This window comes from Aquarana catesbeiana, linkage group LG03 (assembly GCF_042186555.1).
Source record: "Aquarana catesbeiana isolate 2022-GZ linkage group LG03, ASM4218655v1, whole genome shotgun sequence".
NCBI lineage: Eukaryota > Metazoa > Chordata > Amphibia > Anura > Ranidae > Aquarana > Aquarana catesbeiana.
Genome location: NC_133326.1, coordinates 133,131,502 through 133,152,507, shown reverse-complemented (window position 1 = coordinate 133,152,507; position 21,006 = coordinate 133,131,502). Strand labels below are relative to the sequence as shown.

The 21,006-nt window shown below is 44.2% G+C and overlaps 1 protein-coding gene across 6 annotated transcripts in view; it reads left to right on the top strand.

Moving 5' to 3' along the window:
* Positions 1-21,006, top strand: part of IMPDH1 (inosine monophosphate dehydrogenase 1) — a 227,441-nt gene that overhangs the window by 127,390 nt on the left and 79,045 nt on the right. Inside the window, exon 1 of one of the 6 annotated variants that reach the window (XM_073619292.1) lies at positions 18,861-18,930. The exons of 2 other annotated variants lie outside the window; for them this stretch is intronic. The gene's annotated coding sequence lies outside the window, so the exon portion shown is untranslated. Of the gene's footprint in view, positions 1-18,860; positions 18,931-19,480; positions 19,776-21,006 lie in introns of those variants that run through there. 3 more of the 6 variants (XM_073619293.1, XM_073619294.1, XM_073619291.1) reach the window with 3 other exon arrangements.

Sequence of the window (21,006 nt, the reverse complement as noted above, 5' to 3'; positions counted from 1 at the left end):
ACATTTAGCCTGCCCATACATGGTTAGAATCTTGGCTGGTTCCTGCTGAACTAGCTGAGATTTGAAATGTCTATGGCCAGCATTAGTTTATCTCTTGCGTCAAACAGAATTATCATTTGTTGTTCAAAGGCTTTCCTTTCCTGAGTACAGTGGAACCTTGGTTAACGAGTAACACGTTTAACGAGCGTTTTGAAAGACGAGCAACTTTTTAAAAAAAAAATTCTGACTCTGTTTGCGAGTGTTGTTTTGCAAAACTAGCAGAATTCAAGCTAATGGGGTATGCAGTACCGCATTTGGCCAGAGGTTCGGGGGTGCCGGTGACACTCGGAACAGTTTGGAGCCATTCGGAAATACTGAGTTCCCGAGTGTCTCAGAGGCTTTCCGAGTTCAGCTGAGCTGTCCCCGAGTATTTCCGAGGCTCTCTGGCGCCCCCCACCTCTGGCCACTTGCGGTATTGCATGCAATACAAGTCAATGCGGAACAAATTATCTTCGTTTCCATTAACTTCTATGGGGAAACTTGCTTTGATATGCAAGTGCTTTGGATTAGAAGCATTTTCCTGGAACGGATTAGGCTCCAAGGTTCCGCTGTATTTTTAAGAACCAAAACGTTCATGTCTTCCATAGAATGGTCTGGTTGTAAAAAATGGTAATCCACAGGCATGATGTAATCACCTTCCTTGTGTTCTTTTATGGTGTGTCTATGTATCATTCTTTTTTGCAATTTCTGCTCTATTTCACCAGTGTAACAACTCTGGTTGCGCTTGTTTCATTGGATGAGTTACACCACGTTACTGTAGATGTAGCTGTATTATCAAGTAACATTGAAGGTTCCTATTGTGTGTATTACATTTTTTAATGGATTGGTGTGGCTGCAATAATATGGATTTATCTACATAGACATACATCGCCTTGGAAAAGTAGTCATGCCCCTTGAAATTTTCCAAATTTTGTCATGTTACAACCAAAAACGTAAATGTATTTTATTGGGATTTTATGTGATAGACCAACACAAAGTGGCACATAATTGTGAAGTGGAAGGAAAATGATAAATGGTTTTCAATTTTTTTTTTAGAAATAAATATCTGAAAAGTGTGGTGTGCATTTGTATTCAGCCCCCTTTACTCTGATACCCCTAACTAAAATCTAATGGAACCAATTTCCTTCAGAAGTCACCTAATTAGTAAAATAGGAGTCCACCTGTGTGTAATTTAATCGAAGTATAAATACAGCTGTTCTGTGAAGCCCTCAGAGGTTTGTTAGACAACCTTAGTGAAAAACCCCCTCATGGAGGCCAAGGAACACACCAGACAGGTCAGGGATAAAGTTGTGGAGAAGTTTGAAGCAGGATTAGGCTATGAAAAAAAATATCCCAAGCTTTAAACATCTCCTGGAGCACTGTTCAATCTATCATCCCAAAATAAAAAGAGTATGGCACAACTGCAAACCTACCAGGACATGGCTGCCCACCTAACTGACAGGCCAGGCAAGGAGAGCATTAATCAGAAAAGCAGCCAAGAGGCCCATGGTAACTCTGGAGGAGCTGCAGAGATCCACAGCTCAGGCTGGAGAATCTGTCCACAGGACAACTATTAGTCATGCTCTCCACAAATCTGGCCTTTATGGAAGAGTGGCAAGAAGAAAGCCATTGTTGAAAGAAAGCCATAAGAAGTCCCGTTTGCAGTTTGCAAGAAGCCATGTGGGGGACACAGCAAACATGTGGAAGAAGCTGCTCTGGTCAGATGAGACCAAAATTGAACTTTTTGGCATAAATGCAAAATGCATTGTGTGGCGGAAAACTAACACTGCACATCACCTGAACACACCATCCCCACCGTGAAACATGGTGGTGGCAGTATCATTTTGTGGGAATGCTTTTCCTCAGCAGGGACAGGGAAGCTGGTCAGAGTTGATGGGAAGATGGATGGAACCAAATATAGGGCAATCTTAAAAGAAAACCTGTTACAGTCCGCAAAAGACTTGAGACTGGGGCAGAGGTTCACCTTCCGGCAGGACAACGACCCTAAACATACAGCCAGAGCTACAATGGAATGGTTTAGATCAAAGCATATTCATGTATTAGAATGGCCCAGTCAAAGTCCAGACCTAAATCCAATTGGGAATCTGGGGCAAGACTTGAAAATTGCTTTTCACAGGCGCTCTCCATCCAATCTGACAGAGCTTGAGCTATTTTGCAAAGAATGGGCAAAAATGTCACTTTTTAGATGTGCAAAGCTGGTAGCAGCATTCCCAAAAAAGACTTGCAACTGTAATTGCAGTAAAAGGTGGTTCTACAAAGTATTGACTCAGGGGGGCTGAATACAAATGCACCCCATACTTTTCACATATTTATTTGTAAAAAAATTTGAAAAACATTTATCATTTTTTCCTTCTACTTCACAATTATGTGCCACTTTGTTTTGGTCTATCACATAAAATCCCAATAAAATACATTTACGTTTTTGGTAGTAACATGACAAAATTTGGAACATTTCAAGGGGTATGAATACTTTTTCAAGGCACTGTATTTATAAAATGTTATTGAGGCCTATTTTTTTCATGTATATTTAAATATTGTAGATACACCGTCTTACTGCAAATCTCCTGAAGTAGTAGATCCTTTGATATGGGAAGTGTTGAGTTATCACAAATCAGCATTTAGAAATACATCACTCTTTTAGCTGTACCACTATGATGATCTATCAAATAGCTGAACAGTAGGCAGTTAAAAGTGTATTTGGGGTAATATAGATTCATTTTTGAACATATGTCATGCAGTCGAGATTTGAACCTGTGTATATGTTCATATGTGAGTTTACTATTCATGCAACTAAAATACAATTTTTTTGCATAGTTACATAGTCAGGTTAAAAAAAGACACAAAAGTCGATCCAGTTCAACCATTGGAAAAAAAACAAACATATTATGGTCTCATATGCTTGGCACCTTAAAAATAGATTCTCTATCTGAATATTTCTTTGCATGATGTGGTATCTGGATTGCTCACCAGTCCACTATCTCAGATGATTTATTTTTTCAGTCGCCTAACATAGATGCTTAGTGCTGCCAAAAGTTGAAGAAGCACCTGTATATCTGTCTTCAGGATGGGAGGAGGGGTTTTCTCAGCAAAGCACACCTGAATGCCTGAGCTAAGGGCAGATGGATTCCAGGAAGTAAATGTTGCATAATTCATCTGCCCTTACTCAAGATGGCCACGGCCAGAAATGCTAGGGGGGTGATTCTCAGCAAAATAAAGCATGGCGACATATATGATGGTGAGTTTGCTTTGAATATTACAAATTATTTAAATAGTGTTTTTGGTTTATGGTGCTCAAATGTCATGTAGTGTTGCTTTAAGCTGACCCGCTGAGCAACTGACCCAGCACAAGTTAGCAGATTAATGTCATAGTGAAGTCCGAAATCTGTATTGACATTCTTGTCCTGGCTCAGTGACTCAAATTATTAAAATAAGAACATGCATGGTAGCAAAACAGCCAAAACTTTCTGAAGTCAGCAGAGGCAGCTCACATTTCTTTCATGTCAGGTTTCCTTTAAAGTGGTTGTAAACCTCAGACATGAAATATAAATAAAGCTTATCCCTCTACAGTGTATACTTGTCTCAGTCCAGAGCACTAAGTGTAATTTCTGTCTGCTGCCCCATTTCTCTACTATCCTCACCCCCAAAAAAAGAAAAGATGTGACACGGGAGGGAGCTCCAGCACTTGGCCTGTGATTGACAGCCTCAGCTCTGTTCCTGTGTGATGTGTGAAGGTGTGTCCATTCACTCTAATCAGCTCTCCTGACGGAGCTCTGCAGTGTCATTCTAGCACCCTGCCCCCTGTTTTCTGACAGCTCAGAAAAGCTTTATAAATTCCAGACTATAAACAGATGTAGAGAAGACTGCAGATAAACAGTGTAGGAGGACTTGTTTTATCTCTGTGTATCACAACCACTTTAAGATTAGGGATGAGCAGGTTTAACCACTTAAGGACCAAGCCTCTTTGAGATTTGTTGTTTAAAAACAGGTTTTATTGCTAGAAAATTAGTTAGAACCCCCAAACATTATATTTATTTTTTCTAACACCCTAGAGAATAAAATGGCGGTCGTTGCAATACTTTCTGACACACCGTATTCGTGCAGTGGTCTTACAAGCGCACTTTTTTTGGAAAAAATACACTTTTTTGAATTAAAAAATAAGACAACAGTAAAGTTAGCCCAATTTTTTTTATATTATGAAATATAATGTTACGCCGAGTAAATTGATACCAAACATGTCACACTTCAAAATTGCGCCCGTTCGTGAAATGGCGACCAACTTTTACCCTTAAAAATCTCCATAGGCGATGTTTCAAGAGCTGTGGGCGGAAGTGATGTTTTGACATTGATATGGAGACGAGTGGAGGCCCATCTTCCACTCACTCCTCCCCATGTCACACAAGGAGCAACATCCGATCACCTCCGCCGCTGCCAACGGTTCCAGTAAGCGGTGGAGGGGACCAGAGTGTGGCGTGAGGGGGGAGCCCTCTCCCGCCGCCGATAAAAGTGATCTTGCAGTGAATCTGCCGCAGAGACCACTTTTATCTTGAAGCGGACCGCCCGCTGAAGAAGAGGATACCGGGGCCATAACAACGATATTCCTCTTCAAAGTGCCGACGCATAATGATGGTGGGCGGTCCGGAAGTGGTTAAAGGAGAAGTACAGCCAAGCTCATTTGGCTGTATTTCTCCTATGGATCACAGGAGTGCAGATCGCTTTGCACTCCTGTGACCTGTTTTCAGCACGACAGCGGGCTGAAGTCCGCTGTCTACTGACGTCACAGAGCCGGTCCAGGCTCAGGCAAGATTGTCGGACAATGATGTCGGGATCCGCTCACATGCCTGGACCGACACCCAGCTCAGCCTCTCAGCGACCAGCTGAGAGCCTGAACTGGCCGCTCCCGCCCCCTCCACAGCTCAGCGCTCCAGTGAGCACGGGGTGCAGGCGCAGAGAGCTGCTGACTGACAGTCACCAGCTCTTTGCTCGGGGAGCCCTGAGAACCAAGCGATCTGCGGTGTTTGATCGATTGGTTCTTAGTGTTAGAGCCGGCGGGGGATCGATGCTGCATCCAGCTAAGTATGATTTAAAAAAAACGGGTTTCCATACTTCTCTTTTAAGTGTGTGTAAGAATAAATCAGAGACAAGTGATAAGAGGAATGGATACACAATGTGCAATTCATAATCGATTTCAGAGCCGACAGCTTTAGACCCACAAATCCTGCACTAAGCTTCTACCGTGCAAAAGTTGTACTGTACAGTTGTTCTCAGTTTTACGCACGCATAACTTACATAACATCAAGAAATGGTACATTTCATGTCAGTGAATAAAAGTTCTTTTTATAGTCTCAGAATACCTAGTGTTCTATACAGAAGCCAAAGAAAAGTGAATTCTTTTTATAATGGACTTTAGAAACCCACAAACAAAACACTGGTTAGTTCTGAGTCTGTGAATACATTCAGTTACCAGGCCAAGTAGATTTTACTGGCTTTTAAGCATCTCCCCTATAATAACATTTCATTCTGTCTGAATATGAAGCCTTCTGGCAATTCACCCTGCTAGTTTATTAGCTGCCAATATGGTAAAAAGCAGAATTCTAGGCAAATCTAGAAGACAAAAATGAATGCACTTCTGTATTCTCTAAAATATTACTAAATGTATTTTTTGTGTAATGCCAGGAGTGCAAGTACCTGAGCATGACCTTGTATCAGATTCTTGTTCACTGTACAGCAGACCTGTGTGGGAGAGGAAAAAACAGCACCTGCAGCTCCAATCAGTTCATGTACAGACAGAAGAAGAGAGCAGAGTGACAGAGCAATGAGCTCAGCAAACATCTGCTTCACTGTTCATTTGCAGGCTGGGGTCTGGTACAAGACTGGGCCTGGGCTCAGAGGAAGTGAGTTGATTGATGCTAGCCATCATTCAGCTCGGGATACTGAGGCCATCTAGTGTCAGAAAAGAGGAACCTTGGGGGACAGCTCCAGATGGAAGGTGAGTAATGCAGCAAAAGCTGTTTTTATGATATCTTTTATTGAGATATTAATTTTTTGTTTGTTTTTATTTTTGGCTGGAGTTTTGCTTTAAGAGCACTCTAAAAAGAAGATATGAAAAGACAACATACTGTAGGTTTAAAGTGAGCCTGTTCTTTACCCTGTAGTAGATAAGATAAGATTTATTGTCATTGTAGAAAACAAAATTCACAACGAAATTACATTTCTACTCCACACATTATTCATACATCACAGCTATCAACCATGCAACCCCTGGCACGTCTGGCAGGAAGGGCACACAATTCCTTCTGTGCTGGCAACGAAAGGCATTGGCTGTAATTGACAGCTCCCTAGGCTGTCACGTACAGAGCTTGGCCCACCCAACTTCTTGACATTGACATCTTGGCATTCAATTAAGATGAGTTTATTATGACAGTGGGCATTTTCCATTTTTGTTTTGGCACTTTAACCACTTGACCTCCGGAAGATTTACCCCTCTTCATGACCAGGCCATTTTTTGCGATACAGAACTGCGTTATTTTAACTGACAATTGCACGGTCGTGGGATGCTGTACCCAAATAAAATGTATTTCCTTTTTTCCCACAAATAGAGCTTTTATTGGGTGGTATTTGATCACCTCTGCGGTTTTTATTTTTTGCGCTATAAACAAAAAAAGACCGACAATTTTGAAAATTGCACACCGTTCTTTTCAATGGCACTCGGTCAAATCACTGCGACCTAAAGTTGTAGAAACTTTGAAAAGATTCATGCACTATATTGATCCATAGAATGTAAAGTCAAATCGAAATTGCACCAAAAGTTGCATGGAAATCATGCGACTTTGGAGACATGCTAATGTAAAAGGAGCCTTTGTCTGCATTGCGAAGAAATGTTTAAAGGTTCAACAAGCTGAGATAAACATTACATTCGACTTCCAGGGATTTATAAACATTTCTTTTGGTTGTTGTCCTTGAAAGAGATAATGAAGTTTGTGAATTTTGATTTTCACATGGGCGCATTTGCCTCTGCAGTAGATCACACATATTTAATCTCTTTCTCATAGTTTTAGGGCTGGTTCACGCCACAACTCTGTGAGGGAAAGGCGCAATCTATGTATGTTTCCCGCAAGGTAGGTGATTACACTGCCCTTGCGATCTGCATGCAGGTGCCACTATATTGTTAACCACTTAACAACCGCCCCATAGCAGGTTTACTGCTATAGGGCAGCCATTTTGTGCAGAATTACGTATATAAACGCGATTATGCACTTTCTGGTAGGGAGCGCCGGTGCACTGCTTCTGCTGTTAGAAGTTACGGCCAATGGATGTCTGCCGGCACCCGCTGATCGTCAAGGAGAGACACAGAACAGAACTCTGCATATGTAAACAATGCAGAGCTCCATTCTGACAGGGATTTTGTTTCCCTGTAAAGCAGAGAATAAAATCCATTACATCCCTTAGGGCAAAAAACCTCACAGTACACACATAAACACTGGTTAGGCACACATTTAACCCTTTGATTGCCCTAGATCACTGTATTAGTGCCACTGGTTCCCACAAAGTGTCAGTTAGTGTCAGATTGTCTGCCGCAATAACACAGTCCTACTATAAGTCATTGATCGCCACCATTACTAGTATAAAAAAAAAATTCCAGCATATATACAATAGTTTGTAGACATAACTTTTGCGCAAACAAATCAATATAGGCTTATTGGGATTTTTTTTAACAAAAATATGTAGCAGAATACATATTGGCCTAAACTGATGAAGACATTTGATTTTTTGATTGGATATCTTTTATAGCAGAAAGTAAAAAATATTGTTTTGTGTTTTTTTCAAAATTGTCTGTCTTTCTTTGTTTATAGAGCAAGAAATTAAAAAAAACAGCAGTGATCAAATACCACCAAAAGAAAGCTCTATTTATGGGAAAAAAGGATATAAGTCTGAGTTATGTACAGCGTGACTGCGCAATTGTCAGTTAAAGTAACACAGTGCTGTGTTGCAAAAATGGCCTAGTCATGAAAGGGGGTAAATCTTTCAAGTGGTTACAGTAATGGCACCCCAAATGCATATTGCAAATACAGTGCGTTTGCAGGCACCAAATCTCATGGTACCGCAGTACCATGCAGAGTGGTTTGGTGTGTTTTTAAAGGTAGAGCAGGTGTTCTGTCGAGAAGTGCCCCCCATCGAATAGTGCCCGCGCATGCGCAGGACGGAGCCGCACTTCAGCTGATTTGCCGATCAGCTGGAGTGACGTGACCAGGGTGCAGACGCACATCGTAGGAGGCATCTCTCGATGGGAGATACCATTTCACAGCCACAACTGAAACCTATACAAACAGCGGGGGGAGACTGTAGTTCTCACATTTTGCCTCGCTGTTGCAAGGCGGCTTTACAGTGTGCTGATGGTCCGGTTTTGTCTGTGTTGCAGGGCGGGTTTGCTGTGTTGAATGGCCCGGTTTTGCCTGTGTGAAAGGGCGGGTTGCAACACAGACAAAACCAGCTCTTCAACACAGCCACTAGCCGCCCTCCAGCAGCAGAGATGCACAATCTGAGAACTACGGTCTCCCCCGCTGTTTGTAGAGATTTAAATTGTGCCTGTGAAATTGTATCTCCCATTGAGAGATACCTCCTACGATGTGCGCATGCGCCCTGGTTACGTCAGCCCAGCTGATCGGCAAATCAGCTGTTGTGCTGTTCTGTATGGCGCATGCGCAGTACATACCGGGCACTATTCGATGGGGGCACTTCTCGTCAGAACACTGGCACTACTTTCCTTTGGTCCAGTGCATTTTGCAGCCTATTCAAATGCATGGGCTGCCAAAACACACCACACGGTAACATGCAGGAACCACGCTAGAACGCGTGCTGCATTACCATACGATGCTGGTTTGAATGGGATTTTTAAATTAATGTTGTGTCCAAATAAAAGACTACTAGCGCAGAAAAATATTCAAGATATGAGAAATTCACAAGTGTTCTTCATGCTGCCCTTTACTGGTTTTGCTGCTGCTAACCTCCCCAGTTATGGACTTCTTTTTTAAACATTGATGCAAAGGGAATCGGTGCATTCAAAAGCTAAAAAAATTAGCCATATGACAAATGTTTAGGTTAATTGGCTTCTGTTCAAAATTGGCCCTAGTATATGAATGTGAGTTGGGGACCTTGGATTGTGGGCTCTTTGAGGGTAGGGACCGATGTGGGAGTACGATGTATGTGCGGAGTGCTGCATGAATTGGCGGCGCTATATGGGTACCTTAAATTTAAAAAAAATTTTAAAAAAATGATGATTGTAGACACGCACCCACACTCACTCAGGATGAACTGGGTGGACTGGTGTCTTTATTTAACCTTACTAACTAATGTTTTCTTTTTTTGACAGGTTTTGACAAAGTAGGGTAGGGTTAGAAGCCCTGTTGTCTGTGTGCCCACTGGGAAGAATTAAGCCTGGTACACAGCCCAGCGGGCTGAACGAAAAAACACCAAAAAACTGAAGAGCTTAGAAGGAGCCGCTGTACTATCTGATGTTAGTACAGCAATCTCCCCGCTGCTATTGTATTCTGACAGGGGAATGGCCCTCCCGCCAGAACACACTGGGCCAATGGCTGAGAGCGCTGATCGGATGCCGATCGGCAGACCTTTTTCGGTCATGCCCTTTCCACAGGAGGTGGACATTCAGCCAGCTGCTGTACACACGGGCCGAACGTAGGCCGTTTTTTATTAAACTGACTGATACTCGACCCGTGTGTATGGGGCTTGATGCTCACTCTTTGAACTGATGATCAGAAAGTGCTGAGAAATCCAAAATTGAACAGCTGTCACTGGCAGAGGATGAGGGGAAATCTTCCAGGAGGGGTACCCCTTCCAGTGACAACTGTGAAAGCTGGGATTAAATCTAACATACATTTGCGTATGTATCCAGGACAGGAAGTGATGAGAAAATGGAGATTGTATCACATACCTACCATAATTTTACTTTCCTGATGCCTATTCATGGCAACATATCTGCCTCCTGGCTACAAAAATAAAGTGTGTTGGAAGGCCTGAAGGAAGCCATCACATTAAAGCCTATGTGCAGCCAAACTCAGCACAAGGGACATAACTTACAATCAGTAAGATGTGTCCCTTGTGCTGATGCCTCTTCTTTTAGTTAAAATCTTCCTCCGTCCATGCCCCCCATCTATATGTATATGGCCAGCTTTAGAAAGTATTGTGACCAGAAACAGCCTGAGCTTCATCAGGAGTACAGCAATTCATATTTTGTAGAGGCAGTAGTGGGGACTCTAGCTTTTCAGTCTGTATAAACCCAGAGTCATTGCTGTGTAACAAACTGGACAATTACAGAGATACATTAATGGCTTCAGGCAGAAAGAAACCTTAGCTGCTTCCTTGCAAACTAATTACATTTCAGGAGAAACAAGCAGAGTCTTGGCCTGAGGTGTCACGTTTCTGTTTTCTGTCCTTGCTAGAACTCACGTTGTCACACAAAATATAATCCAGCATTGGCAATTTTTTTGTTGGTAAAGTATTTTGTTATCTGACAAATTTAAAAAAGCTCCTTCAGATTCTGCAGTTTTCCAAAAGGTGGTTTCAAAACATTTTTGCTATATCTATAAAGCGGTAGAACTATTTGGTGTATTTGAAGTGGTAAAATCCACTTGTTTAAGGCCGGGTTCATTTCTGGGGTCCGGAGCATTTCTGTTCACCGATTCAGGCCGAATTTTTGAATGAATTTGCACCTGAACCGGACCCAAATACGCACAGGAACCTTTTTCAAACTGGATCGCGGCCGCCCCGAATATGTGTGAACTGGCTCTATTGAGAGCCGGTCACACTTGCCTGTCAGGCAAGGAATGCGGGGAAACCAGCATCCAATTCGCATGTGTGAACCCAGTCAAAGCATTTGACACAGTTTCCCATAAACGTTTACTGTACAAGATAAGGTGCGTTGGCATGGACCATAGGGTGAGTACATGGATTGAAAACTGGCTACAAGGGCGAGTTCAGAGGGTGGTGATAAATGGGGAGTACTCAGAATAGTCACGGGTGGGTAGTGGGATTCCCCAGGGTTCTGTGCTGGGACCAATCCTATTTAATTTGTTCATAAACGACCTGGAGGATGGGGTAAACAGTTCAATCTCTGTATTTGCAGACGATACTAAGCTAAGCAGGGCAATAACTTCTCCGCAGGATGTGGAAACCTTGCAAAAAGATCTGAACAAATTAATGGGGTGGGCGACTACATGGCAAATGAGGTTCAATGTAGAAAAATGTAAAATAATGCATTTGGGTGGCAAAAATATGAATGCAATCTATACACTGGGGGAGAACCTCTGGGGGAATCTAGGATGGAAAAGGACCTGGGGGTCCTATTAGATGACAGGCTCAGCAATGGCATGCAATGCCAAGCTGCTGCTAACAAAGCAAACAGAATATTGGCATGTATTAAAAGGGGATTAATTCCAGAGATAAAACGATAATTCTCCCACTCTACAAGACTTTGGTCTGGCAGCACCTGGAGTATGCTGTCCAGTTCTGGGCACCAGTCCTCAGGAAGGATGAACTGGAAATGGAGCGAGTACAAAGAAGGGCAACAAAGCTAATAATGGGTCTGGAGGATCTTAGTTATGAGGAAAGGTTACAAGCACTGAACTTATTCTCTCTGGAGAAGAGACGCTTGAGAGGGGATATGATTTCAATATACAAATACCGTACTGGTGACCCCACAATAGAAATAAAACTTTTTCGCAGAAGAGAGTTTAACAAGACTCATGGCCACTCATTAAAATTAGAAAAAAAGAGGTTTAACCTTAAACTATGTAGAGGGTTCTTTACTGTAAGAGCGGCACGGATGTGGAATTCCCTTCCACAGGCGGTGGTCTCAGCGGGGAGCGTCGATAGCTTCAAGAAACTATTAGATAAGCACCTGAATGACCGCAACATACAGGGATATACAATGTAATACTGACACATAATCACACATAGGTTGGACTTGATGGACTTGTGTCTTTTTTCAACCTCACCTACTATGTAAAAGCCCAGGTTCACACTAAGCTGCGGGAATGAAGACGTGTGAGCTCAGCTGAACTCGCATGATTTCACTCCTGCATGTCAGTCCCGATTTTGGCCGTGATTTCAGAGACATCTGTGCAGGTTTCTGCACAGATGTCAATGTAAATCGCAGCCTAAAATCGCAAAAAGTAGTACAGATACATATTTATATAAATAAATATACACACACTCACCGGCCACTTTATTAGGTACACCTGTTCAATTTCTTGGCAACACAAATTGCTAATTAGCCAATCACATGGCAGAAGTTCAGTGCATTTAGGCATATAGAGGTGGTAAAGATGACTTGCTGACGTTCAAACTGAGCATCAGAATGGGGAAGAAAGGAGATTTAAGTGACTTTGAAGGTGGCATGGTTATTGGTGCCAGATGCGTTGGTCGGAGTATTTCAAAAACTGCTGATCTACAGGCCTACCTGAGTGTTGTTGCTGACCATGTCCATCCCTTTATGACTACAGTGTACTCATCTTCTGATGGCCCCTTCCAGCAGGATAATGCACCATGTCACAAAGCTCAAATAGAGCATGGAATGCGGTGGAACGGGAGATTTGCATCATAGATGTGCAGCTGACAAATCTGCAGCAACTGTGTGATGCTATCATGTCAGTATGGACCAAAATCTCTGACAAATGTTTCCAACACCTTGTTGAATCAATGCCATGAAGAATTAAGGCAGTTCTGAAGGCAAAAATATCCAGCAAAATATATACAACTCAAACAATATAAATGGGCTCTATAGCTTCACTTTCCATGCAATAAAGTTAAATCATTCAAGTGCTCAGTGTTGTGTGTTATTCTCCATTCATCCACAAAAATTGTAAGTTCTCATAGTAAAATTCAATGGTGAAACCTGTGTCAGTGCTCAGAAAACCACTCCACGTGACCGGCCCCTCAGCTTCTCCTGCACTCACTGGAGGTAGTTGACTTACTGCTTTAACAAGAGTCTGATATGCACCTGACCCTCTTAAACGATGGACGGCTCCAATGGTCCCACTGTACTCCAGCACCACTTTGAAACTAAAATTTTAAAAACTTCTGAACACAAACTATGCTGGAACCATCACACACAATCCATCAGAAAGGATCATTGATCCCAATGATGTGTTTTCAGCGTATATGACAAGGTCTCCTACGTGGCTGGATCTTAGTCCCAAAGTGGCGCTTGAGTACAGTGGGACTGTTGGAGCTGTCCATCTTTGGAAATGATCAGGTGCATATCAGACTCTCTTGTTAAAGCAAGGAGTCAAAACCCTCCGGTGAGTGTGGGAGAAGCTGGGGGGGGGGGGGGGGGGGGCGGGTCACGTGTGGATTTCTGAGCATGGACAGTTTTCACCACTGAATTTTATTACAAGAAGTCACACTTATTGTGGACAGATGGAGAATAAAGCCTCATACACACAATAAGGATCTCGGACGAATGATCGTCTGTGTTTTTTTTTGCATTCTAGTCTCATATTGAAAACCAATAGGTTCATTTTCACTTTCGTCAACTAAAACATTGGATTGCTGCCCTGCACCACACATCCACCTATCCATATTGAAAAACTTTCTTTGAATATGCGTGCCAGCATGCCCCGGGGGGCCCTGGCCTTACCTCAGCCATCTACGCATCTTTGAACGGATGCCTGTCATCAGCATCCCTCTCTTACATGTCTCAATGAGAGCAGGACCTGCAGTCCCCAATAGATTTAGACGACTGGAATAAGGCTTGGAAAACACTTGCAAAATGTTCTTTTAATACAAATATGCTTGAAGCTGCGTATAAGGTTCTTTTTCGGTGGTACTGGGTCGCCCATGCTTACTCGGGGAGTAGTGACAGATGCTTTCGTAACTGTGGGCAAAGGGTGGATGTCCTGCCCCAGACTGGTGGGGCTCTGGTCCAGGGTTTTCGGCCTGCACTAGACCCTCTTCCATATAATGGTCAACCAGGACGCAAAGTTGGCCCTATTGCATTGCCCGATTCCCTGCCTATTCGCATGCCAGCAGAAGCTGGCTACTTATCTTTTTATTTCTGCTAAATGGACCATAGCCCAGGCCTGCAAGACCCTGCACATTGACTTTCAAGGGGTGAAGTCACGTATGACTGCCTTGATGCTCCATGAGCAGATGTCTAGCATTGTGAAGGACTCACACTCTAAATATCTCAAAGGCTGGGAACCTTGGATTTCCTATGAGTTTCCCTCACTCCAACCTGCTTGTTCGGGCCTTCTCTGACTGCTTCCTGCAGCGTATCTGAGTCTGAGTTCTTTTTCCTACCTTTTTCTCCTTCCTTCTCTAGACTTTTCTTACTCAATCCTACCTCCTTTCTGGTTCTTCTTTCTTCCTGTTCTTACAGCTTCCATCCTTTAGGGTTGGTCTCAGGAATGGGACCACCCCTGGGAGGACTAAGAGTAGGTTGTGGTGTATGGCTTTTTTCCCTTCCCTTTCACCTTAACAACTTGACCACTGGGCAATTAAACCCCCTTCCTAACCAGACCAATTTTCAGCTTTCAGTGCTCTCACATTTTGAATGACAATTACTCAGTCAGGCAACATGCTACCCATATTAATTTTTTTGTCCTTTTTTTCACACAAATATAGCTTTCTTTTGGTGGTATTTGATCCCCACTTGGTTTTTTATTTTTTGCACTATAAATGAAAAAAGACCAAAAAATTTGTAAAAAAAAGCATTTTTCTTTGTTTCGGTTATAACATTTTGCAAATTAGTCATTTTTCTTCATAAATTGTGGCCAAAATTTATACTGCCACATCTCTTTGGTAAAAATAACCCAAATCAGTGTATATTATTTGGTCTGTGTGAAAGTTATAGAGTCCACAAGCTATGGTGCCAATCACTAAAAATTGATCTCACCTGATCACACCTGATGTACTGATGGCCTATCTCATTTCTTGAAACACTAACAAGCCAGGAAAGTACAAATACCCCCCAAATGACCCCTTTTTGGAAAGCAGACAATCCAAGGTATTTAGTAAGAGGCATTGTGAGTTTTTTGAAATTGTGTCTTTTTCCCACAATTCTTTGCAACATGAAGATTTTGTTTTCTTTTTTCTCTCATACAGCATATGCATACCACAAATTATACCCCAAAACACATTCTACTACTCCTCCCGAGTATAGCGATACCACACGTGGGAGACTTTTACACAGCATTGCCACATGCAGGGAGCACCGTCGGGCGTTCTAGGGACATAATTTACACATTTCATTTGACTACCTCTTACGCTTTTGAAGGCCCTGGAGCACAGGACAATGGAAACGTCCACAAAATGACCCCATTTTGGAAAGTAAACACCCCAGCCTATATTCTATAAGGCATAATGAGTCTTTTGAACATGTCATTTTTTTCCACAAGACAACTACAGAAAGTTGTCCATTTATAAGATCTTTCTAACACATAGCAAAAATGACACCCCAAAATATATTCTGCTACTCCTCCTGATTATGGCGATACCACGTGAGAGACTTTTCTACAGCCTGGCCACATACAGAGGGCCAACATGCAAGGAGCACCACCAGGGACATACATTTCAAATCTAATTTGACTACCTATTACACTTTTGTGAGACACTAATGGGCACTGTAGTGGCAAGGATGCAGCATGGATGAGAACTGATGTGGCATGGCTGAGCACAGATGAAGCATGGATGAGCACGGATTGCACATGGATGAGCACAGATGGAGCGTGGATAAGCACAGATGGAGCGTGGATAAGCACGGATGGAGCATGGATGAGCACAGATGGAGCATGGATGAGCCAGGGATGGATGGAGCATGGATGAGCACGGATGGATAGAACACGGATGAGCCAGGGATGGATGGATGGAGCATGGATGAGCACGGATGGATAGAACACGGATGAGCCAGGGGTGGATGGATGGAGCACGGATGAGCCAGGGACGGATGGAGCATGGATGAGCACTGATGGATGGAGCATGGATGAGCCAGGGATGGATGGAGCATGGATCAGCACGGATGAGCCAGGGATGGATGGAGCACGGATGAGCCAGGGATGGATGGAGCACGGATGAGCCAGGGATGGATGGAGAATGGATGACCATGGATGGATGGAGCACGGATGATCCAGGGATGGATGAGCCAGGGATGGATAGAGCATGCCGCACCTGGCTCCCTCCTCTCTTCGCACACTGTACTGATCGGTGCGAGGAGAGGAGCTGCACCGGGCAAGCTCTGGTTTGTTGACAAGTGATCGCTCCGTCGTTGGACGGAGCGATCACATGGTAAAGGGCCACTGTCATTGGCCCTTTACCCCGTTCCGTGATGCGCCGGGTCTGGAGGACCCGACAGTCATGGACATTCCCGGGTGCACGCCTCGGGGGGGGGGGGTGATTCTGTGAGGACACCCTCCCAGAATAAGCCGACCGCGCTGTAGCCGTCTTTCGGCTATGGTCCGGTCGGCATGTGGTTAATTATCCGCCAATATCATCCCAATCGCAAGAAGGTTTAACTATGATCGTTATGTTTGTATTCCTTTTGGATTCCTCTGTAATACCTGATTATTCCTTAGCCCCTGCAAAGGGCAACCTATATGCTTGCTTTTTTCTTTCATTGTGGCTTAAAACCAGTAAATACATTGAAACAGAAAACCAATCGGCTACTAAAGTTGCGAAAATTCTCAAACGACAGAATTCAATGTCGGAATTTATGAAATGTATTTTCATTTCCAAGCATGCGCGGTCTTAGTCACACTATTTTTTTCGTACAAATACCATACTACTTACACAAGATTTGTTAGTTCTGTTACGAGAAAAAATGTAGTGCTTGTCCCTTTGGATAATTTCGCACGAACTGTCGTAATCGTCTGTTAAAAGCTGTGTACTAATGATCAGATTATCGAATGATTGCTCAGGAAGCGGTATTTTTCAGCTGATTTTATCATTGTGTGTACTAGGCATAACACACAACACTGAGCACTTAAATGACTGGATTGTATTGCATGGAAAGTGCTTGGTGTAGAGCACATTTTGAGTTGTATCCGTGCCGAGCCACTTTTTGCTGTGTGCCTCCACCTCAGAGCTGAGCACAGGCAGCCCATAGAAGGTGATGCAAAAGCAGCAGCTCCATGAACCCTTTAGCATGTCAATTTGACATGCGGGCAGACACATGAATCTGAATGCACAGGGGTTGATTTACTAAAACTGGAGAGTGCAAAATTGTGTGCAGCTCTGCATTGAAACCGATAAGCCTCCAGTTTTTTTTTTTTTACAAAACTCAATTGAACAAGCTGAAGTTAAAAGCCGATTGTCTACCATGCACAGCAGCACCAGGCTTTGTAATCTCCAGTTTTAGTAAACCAACCTGTGTCTGCGTTCTGATAGGTGCACTTGCTTCCACCCACGTCAGATTTTACCATGTGATTGTGTCTGTGCAGCTGCTGCATCTGTGTCACCTTCCATGGGCTCAGCGGTGAAGGCACACGGTAAAAAGTGGCTCAGCATCAGTCTGAATGAGCCCTAAATGTGAGTACCTTAGACACTTATTTTATGCAGGATGATCTGCCAGCAAAAACCTGCATCCATGCAGAAAATACACAAAATATGTGTGAACAAGTCCCAACCCACTGCAGAGAACCAGGCTGGGGGTGAGGCTGTCCTCACAAGTGTACTGTAGAACATATGTAAGGGCTCATGTACACAGAGCACTTGAAAACCTTTTCTGAATGCTGGAAACAAACGGTGAAAAACTTCAGTTTAGGCTTCATGTACATTGCTGCTGGTAAACGGACATTTAGGAGCAGTTGGGCGGTTTTTTTTGTTTTTTTTTCAGCTGCCCCTGAACTCTCCCCTATGTTATCTTATCAGTACATGTACACAGGGTCCTTTATAGTCCTTTCTAGGCAGTTGAGTTTAGAAGCATTTTTTGGAAAGCAAAAAAATGCGTTCAGGACAGATGTTCAGAGACATTTGAAACAAGTAACTTATTAACTTTTTCAGCCAACGTGAGAGAGGAAAAGAGAGCAGAAAAGAGAGCAGCGTGCTTGTAGATAGCTTATTTTTTGTGTTTTCACTATGGATCCCATCATAAGCATGTGTGAGGAAATGCTTCTGATGTTGTTGAGGCTCCAGAGATGTAGAAAACTGCGTGAAAGAACCAATGATCATCGCTACTAGACTCATCCATTGATGCAGGCAAAAGTACAGCGTGAAATTTGGATATGTTCCAAAATGATCAGAAATGTTTTCTCCTTTAAAAATGCTTATGAATGCAAATGCGCATAAACGCAGTTTACCGCGGTTACAAGCATTTGGAAAGCCGGTACATTACAGTCCTGAACGTGATTTTTCTGCTTTCAAACAAATGCCTGTAACCTCAACTGCCTCTAAGACCCCTTTCACATTGGGGCGCTGCGCTGGCAGGATGTCAAAAAAAGGCCTGAAAGCAGCTTCTTTCAGGCACTTCAGGAGTGGTGTATATACTGCTCCTAAAGTGCCCCTGCCCACTGAAATCAATGGGCAGTGCCGCCAAAGTGCCTCAGCAGCATTTTTAAACCTTTATTCGGCCGCTAGTGGGTTAAAAGCGCCCCTAAAATGTGCGGCGCTCATGCACATTGTGTAAAAGGGCTCTAAATGACTGAGTGTACACATAAGATAACATAGGAGAGTTCAGGGGCTGCTAACAAGCTTCAGTTTCAGCAGTAGTGTACATGAGGCCTGAGCAGACACACACAGATGACAATGATGTAGGAAGGTGGACTGTCTCCTAGGCACTGCACGTTCCCTGGTGGATGGAGGGAAGTGAAGACACTGCTGCCACCTACTGGCGCTCCCAGCACACTGCAGGTGACAATAATCTTCTATAGAACACACAGACGGAGGGTGAGTACAGTCCGTAGTACAGGGGAGCGGGCCTATGTACCGCTGTGTAGTCCGTAGTACAGGGGAGCGGGCCTATGTACCGCTGTGTAGTCCGTAGTACAGGGGAGCAGGCCTATGTACCGCTGTGTAGTCTGTAGTACAGGGGGAGCGGGCCTATGTACCGCTGTGTAGTCTGTAGTACAGGGGGAGCAGGCCTATGTACCGCTGTGTATAACGGAGGGATGTACAGAGGGGAGCAGCTGCTGACAACACATGGCGCTCCCTCGGATCCCGTGTGTACCACATGGCTACACCTACAGCAGAGGACTGCTGGCCTCCTCAGGCACATATATATATATATATATATATATATATATATATATATATATATATATATATATAAATAGAAGAGAAGCGTGCCATGGCTCTATGTAGTACTATGACTTCCTCACACATGGGTCTCTCTGTGCCCACGTGTACCAGCTGTTTGCTTCCGCTTCCCACGTGTTTTTTCCCCTGCCAATGCGCCTGCGCGACAGTGCAGGTCCCGTTTAGAAGGCGGGGCACTCCGCATGTCACTCGTGATTGGACAGACGCAGAGCTCGTCGTGTGTTTACAAGCCCGGGACTTGGGGCAGAGCGGCGCAGTTCTCGCCTGGTCGGGAGGGGCGGTGACTATAGCGGGGCGGAGTTATCGTCCCCGGCACCTCCCCCTGAGTGACGGCCTATGTTAGTGCACCGTCCGGGGTGTCGGGCCATTATTCGGAGGAGCGCGGTTGATCGGTCGGTGGTGGTGCAGGGAGCCCGCTGTGGATCGGAGCAGGGAGTGATTACAGCGCGGAGATAACACAGAGGATCCATCGCAGTGTATGTCGGGGTGATTGTGCTGTGTGTGGAGGGGGAGCAGGCCGGGAGCCCGGATGGAGGACAGGCGGCCCCCTATGTGATGTGTGTATGGGGCTCACATGGCGGACAGTCCTCACATCTGTGTGCGGAGAGAACAAAGGGCCGGCTGGTGTCTGTGATTGATGCTGATCATATCATGGCTGTCCGATCACTGCCTCCACCATTCATTGATCGCATGCCAACTGGGACCACCAATCGGCTTCTAGCTTTTATTTTCTAAGCTTAACGGATCATGCAGAAGGTGGAAGCTGATTGGTTGCCGTGGACTGCTGCCTCCAGGTTCCGTCTGATAACGTCAGTCTCCATTTCCCCGGAGACATCACAATGTTATCTCTTTATGTGTCTGTGTATAGTATTGAGGACAAATCTCAGCATACACAGTGCAATCTGATTGTACATCTACCATTGTCTATCCTGATTGGATACATCAGATTGTATTAGGCCCCTTTCACACGGACAATGCAGTCTGGTCCATCTGTCATTTTTTCAGGCAGACCTGATCGGACCCTCCAGTCTTCTCTATGGTGCGGCGGATGTCGGTGAACACTTGCGCCATCCAATCCTATTGCCAAAAACAGACAGATGGAAGACCTATTCCCCATTTTTTGATTGGATGGAAATGGGCAGGCGGTCCGTTTTCATCCGATTGCCCCATAGAGGAGAGTGGGACTGTGTCTGTCTCCTCTGCGGAGCGGACATGGACCCGTCAGCCACCCATTCAGTAGGGATCACCCAAGAGATCTCTGCTGAGCAAGCGGATCCCACTTCACACAGGCGCCCACGTGAAAGGGCCCTAAGGGCTCATTCACACCTGTGCATTGTAAACCGCAGTATGTGGTTGTTGAAAATGCATATCGTGTTTTTAGGGCCCGTTCACACCAGGATGCCCTGCATTCAAAACACACTGGGTGTGCATTCTCTAAGGGCACTTTCACCATGAGGGGCGGTAAAGGTAAAGCGGCGCTTTCCTGTCATTTTTAGAGGCGCTTGTTGGCTGATAGGGTGTTTTTGACCCCCGCCAGCGACCGAATAAAGGGTTTAAAAGCAATGCTTTGGCAGCACTGCCCATTGATTTCAATAAGCAGGGGCTCTTTAGGAGCGATGGGTACACCGCTCCTAAAGAACCTCAAAGATGCTGCTTGCAGGACTTTTCTTAACGCCCCACAAGTGCACCGCCCCAGTGTGAAGGCCC